This window comes from Elephantulus edwardii, unplaced genomic scaffold, assembly GCF_000299155.1.
Source record: "Elephantulus edwardii isolate Elephantulus edwardi_28Jun2011 unplaced genomic scaffold, EleEdw1.0 scaffold00034, whole genome shotgun sequence".
Lineage (NCBI taxonomy): Eukaryota > Metazoa > Chordata > Mammalia > Macroscelidea > Macroscelididae > Elephantulus > Elephantulus edwardii.
In genome coordinates, this window is record NW_006399784.1 from 5285472 (window position 1) to 5291361 (window position 5890).

Here is a 5890-nt window from a genome sequence, read left to right on the forward strand (position 1 = left end):
CGCATCTTGCAAGAAGGAACCAATCCTTGGAGAGGGACATCATGCTTGGGAGGGTAGAGGGACATCACAGGAGAGGAAGATTCACAATGAGATGGGTTGATTAAGTCACTGGAATGGTGGGGGTAGGTGTGTCAGAGACAAATAAGGTTGGCACAAGATAAAGCAGGGTTTAGGACTGTTGTATATAGTGTTACTATGAGGAACAAATGATTTAATGGCACATAACAGCAACAATTATATATTGGAGTATTTCAGTTATTATAGGCAAAATACTTAAAAAAATATTAGATTTTCTTTGTGCATGTTTTTATAATTAATTCTGCTAAGATTAGTAGCAGGCCAGTTATAAGAAATATCAAGTTAATATTGTCCCAAATGTTTGACCTGCCATATAAGTTTATGATTTCTGGTATCAACAGCTCCTCCTTTGTTTAGTTTCCTAATTCCCTGGGATTGACAGTTTACTAGAAGGTCTCCAAGAGACTAAGACCCTTCAAGACAATGACTCACTTGACCATAAATACAGAAACTTGTGAGGGATGGGCCAAGATCATGTAGACTGTCAATTGTGGCACAGATGAATGGTAAATGTGGATATTGCTGGCTAGGTGCTATGTCCGAGGAAAGCAAATGTTCCAGAAGAGAAAACACCTAGCATTGAAGTCCCATGAGTTTTTATGAGCCACAAGTAGGGTGGGATGTTTGTACCATCTTAATCCTCTTGCCTTCATACAAAATTACCTTAGCACAAAATATTACCAGTTTATTATTGACTGGGAAAAACATTTGAATGATAAACTTTTGACTGCACCATAACAAATTATGTAGTGGTGTGTTAGAAGTAGTATAAGAAAGCTATATAAAAGGTGTAATATGCTGTTTAAGAAAGGCTATTTAGCTTTCCAGCCTGGTTCTGGTGCTATGGCCCCCGCAAAGAAGGGTGGTGAGAAGAAGAAAGGCTATTCTGCCACCAACGAAGCGGCGACCATCAACATTCATAAGTGCATCCATGGAGTGGGATTTAAGAAGCGTGCTCCTCGGGCACTAAAGGAGATCCAGAAATTTGTCATGAGGGAGATGGGAACACCAGATGTTCGCATTGACATCAGGCTTAACAAAGCTGTCTGGGCCAAAGGAATAAGGAATGTCCCATACCGCATCCGTGTATGGTTGTCCAGAAAATGTAATGAGGATGAAGATTCCCCAAACAAGCTGTATACACTGGTTACCTATGTACCTGTCACCACTTTCAAAAATCTACAGACCATCAATGTGGATGAAAACTAATAGCTGATTGTCAAATAAAGTTATAAAACGGTAAAAAAAGGCTATTTATTTAAACAACTAATAATTCATAGTAATAGAATAAGAAAGATATAAAGGTTTAAAAGATTATGAAAACCATATGAAAAGGCTCAAAATTTAATTAAAGCATTAAAAATGGGCTTCTCACATGACATGAATAATTTTTTTTTACAATTATTTTTATGGTAAACTTCAAAGAGAAGCCTGAGCTTGGCAAAAAGTCTTAGCACAGGTAGAAATTTCTTTATATGCAGGTCAAAATAAAATTTACAGCACGAAAACAAGAACAGGGAAATCCCAGATATCTTCAAAATAAATAAGGGCAAAATAAAGCTGATATAATATTCATGGATTGATTATCATGATGGGTAGCATAGGAATAATTCTTTCTGCAATAAAGAAGGTGATCAGAAGTAACATGCTCACAAAGAAGCTTAAAGCCAGGAAATGAAAGCTGGTAGAGTACAAACAGTATTCTTGTTCATTACTTATAAAATATTAATTATAAAGATATTAGAAACCATACAAAAGACACAGCCACCATAAATGAGTTAGATTTCTTATAAAAGTCTGATAATATAAGCCATTACACACACAATAAAGAAATGAATGTTGTCAAACATTCTTCTAAGTGGTGCTGCACTGGCCTTTGCATTGCTGTACAGATGTAACTTGTGGTTGCTGTGATGCTAAACACTGTGACGTTGATGTGATGTTGATGTGCCAAATGCGATAATGGTTACCCATGGTGGACAGTGTCTGATGGGGCTTCTTGATTAAAACAAGCTTAGAAGCAAAATGTCTTGCCTCTGGAAACTCTATGAACGTGGAGAAATGACAAAAGTTATACAAGTGTTCAGGTCTTTTGTTTATAGGGTCACTATGAGTCATCCACAACTTGAAGGCACTTAACAACAATAAAAACAACAACAATATATAACATATATGTTGTAGTTCTTGCTGATTGCCATTGATTCAAGCACAACTCATAGCAACCCTATAAGTAAAAGGCCTGAAGCCTTTCGACAACTATAGTCATTTATCAAAGTTCATAGAGTTTCCAGAGGTATGTTGTTTAGGAAGTGGATGCCACTCCTGCTTCCAAATACTTTATTATCCAGCTTATTATTATAAGTATTCTATATTTAATTTTTTTAGTGTGTAAACTTCTGGAGATAACAAACTTTAAATGTATTTTTTAGTGTGTATATGTGTATAGATCATATTTTATTTCTATTGTGTATATCTTACCTTATGTTTAGAAAGCTAGAGTTCATATATACATTATATAGATATATATTCATACATTGCTGTTAGATGCTACCAAGCCGAATCCATTGGTCTCATATTGATGAATTTTAAAAGATGCATAAGATTCAGAGATAAAATTGTTTACTTTGTGAGCCAATTTATTAATTAATGACCTCATGGAATTGTCTGTATTCAAGGTCTAAAAAGTATCTTAGGACAACAGTTGTGTAGAGTCTTCTAGTCTCAACCAGTCTAGTAAATTCAGATTTTCTACCATTTTTTGTTCTTTCCACAAATTGTTTCTATTCTACCAGGATCTGTCTATTACATCCCTGATCATAAGGGTTGGTATTATTAGATGGCACCATTTTGTTTTTCAGGATGGATGAGGTCAAGGTTTGTGTAGACTATTATTCCTGTAAAGTAGTTTCTTCTCTGAATATTTGGTTTATTTCTCACAGAGACCAATAGTTTTATCCTAGAAGCCATCTCATAAGCTTTTAGGACTCAAGATGCTACTCACCAAAGCAGGACAGAGAACACAAGCATTATATACTATCTAATGGCAACTGACCCCATTGTCCCATAAATCTGTAATTATACCAACCGAAAAAATTAAGCAAAACAACAACTAAACAAAAACTAAGTAAATAAAAGATTGTTGTGATAGCATAGTGGATGGGGTGTTATGCTACCAACCCAGATGAGGATGATGTGAATTCACCAGCTTTATCACAGGGAGAAAGATAGGCTATCTACTCTCCTGTCATTTATAGTGTCTGAAAACCTTCTGGAGAGGGGGGAGGGATAAGTCTGTTCTAATTTCATGACAATGAACATGAGAGTTTTTTGAGGGGCAAATAGGATTTAGGGATATTTACTATTGATAAGAAACTGCAAAAAAAGCAAAGGTGAAAGTTGACTAAAGCTGTACATCTTTCATTAGAACTGCAGAGTAAGGAAGCTCAACATTTTTGTTTTTCCTCTCTGGATGAAAATGGAAAGTTTCAATCAAAGTAATAAGGTTAAAATGCCCTTTTCCAGGGAGTTTCCTCATTACAACACATGCTCACCTATCTCTGAGGCACTGAGCTAGAGTCCCTTTAAGTATAGATGCACATTGGCTTTTTCAAGAAATAAGGAAGTACTGCAAGAGAGAAGTTATTAGGGCACTGAATGATATGTACTGTTGGATTTAATTAGGGCAAAGTGGTAAGTGATAGTTTTAGCACAAGAATTAACACAGATGGTCGAAAAAGACAAATTTAGTATTTTCAATCTGGAAAATGTCAGGCTTAGCATAGATAATGAAGTCCTAGAAAATAAAAAATGAAATAAAGGCTCTGCATGAAATGGAAAAATGATTGTAAGAAGAAAGGAATGCATACACTAAGAAATCTTGAATAGATAATGACTATTAGTTTAGCTCAGATTCACTACTATAGTAACTTAATGAATGTAAAACCAGAAACTTCTCTAATAGTAAACACAAAGGCAAATTTTTTAATTGTTAATTTAGAAATAAAGCAATATCAATTTTATGATAAGTTCAAGTTTTAAATTATTTGTTATTAGCTATCCTGCTGTTGTTGTCAATTGCTGTCAAATGGAGCATGACTCATAGAGAGCCTAAGAACAAAAACCTGAAACCTTTCTATAACTATCGACATTTATCAAAGTTCGTAGAGTTTCCAGAGGCATTTTGTTTAGGAAGTGGATTTCACTCCTGCTTCCAAACATGTATCTTTTCAGTAAATATAGTTGTAGCAATTTAATTTTTAGTAGTTATTCAGACCTATGGATAAAATTGTGGGAAATAGCTTGAATCCATTATTTATTGTTTCTTGGAACAACCTACCAACTTTCTGAAAATTTTAATTAGTTGTTTATATATCTATGTAATATCAATGCCAAATCAAGTTTTATTACATATTATTTGCTAAGCAAGGTGCTGATTGTGAAATAGACTATTAACTCCTGATATGGAAGTTCATATTGAAACTAAAGAAAATGAAATAAAATTCTAAAGAATCAAAGTGTGACCTTGAATCTATCACATATGAATTAAAAAACCATCTCAGAACAGGTTGCTCTAGAGCACCAAGAAGCCTAAGGAAAGGAAAGAAATGAGGAGGTTTAGGAGCTGACCAGAAGATTTCAAGGGGAAGCTCAGGAAGACAGAGTGCAGCATTATAATGAAATGTATGAAGGGATAGAGTCAGAAAGGAATACAGTCTACAGTATGAATTTAATCTCAATACCAAGAAAATGAATATTTTTACCACTGGGCCAATCGGCAAGACCATGATAGATGGAGACAAATTGAGGTTGCTTGAAGATTTCAACTTGCTCATTTCCACAATCAAAGCTCTTGTCATCAGCAGTCAGGAAACCAAAAGATGAATTACATAAGGAAAATATCTTGTCAGGCATCTCTTTAAATTACTTAAGAGCAATGATGTTAGACTAGAGAATAATGTGTGTCTGATTTAGGCTATGGTCTTTGCAACTACTTACTATGTATCAGAGAGCTGGACAGTAACTGAGGAAGACAGGAGAAGAATCGACTACTTTGAATTGTAGTGCTGGAGAAGAGTATTAAATATACCATGAACTGCCAATAAAACAAATACATCTGTCTTGAAGATAATGAAACCAAGTTGCTTCTCGAGGCAAGCATTTTGAATTTCTGTCTCACATACTTTGGACATGTAGCCAGGAGGGACCAGTCCTTGGAGAAGTACATAATGCTTGGAAGGGTAGAGGATCAGCACAGAAGTAGAAGAACCCAGAGGAGATGTATTGACAAAGTAACTGGGGCAGTGGGGGTAGGTGTGCAGAGATAGTGAGACTGCCTCATGATACTGCAGGGTAAAGAGCTATTGTACATCAGGTCATGAGTTGCAGGTGGCTTGAAGGCACATGACAATAACAGTCTTTAAATGTAATCTATTTTAAAATAAATCCAGCTCAGATTTTTTTTAACAAAATCGTAATTTGATAATGAAATTTATATTGAGGAATACAGAGACAAGCATGCGTGTAAGTGTACTGTGGAGTCAGAACTTACCCATAGGTGATCGATCCTCTAGTGGGTTTTCAGAGGTAGTTAATCATTCCAGAGGAGATTGCCCATTTTCACCTGTGAAGCAGCTGGTGGATTCAAACCACATGCCTTTGGGGTGCACAGCCCCTTCTTGGCACCCAGCAGTCACAGCCAAACTTATTTTCAAGTGACTGTCAATATAACAAGTCATTGTCATAGTGAAAAAATTATTTATACTAGCTAATGAAATAGAATATTCATTCATGTTTGTTAATTTTCTCTTAAAAA

At 35.3% G+C, this 5890-nt stretch overlaps 1 pseudogene; it reads left to right on the top strand.

Moving 5' to 3' along the window:
* Nucleotides 1-921: 921 nt before the first annotated feature.
* Nucleotides 922-1287, top strand: LOC102857503 (annotated as a pseudogene).
* The last annotated feature ends 4603 nt before the right edge of the window (nucleotides 1288-5890 follow it).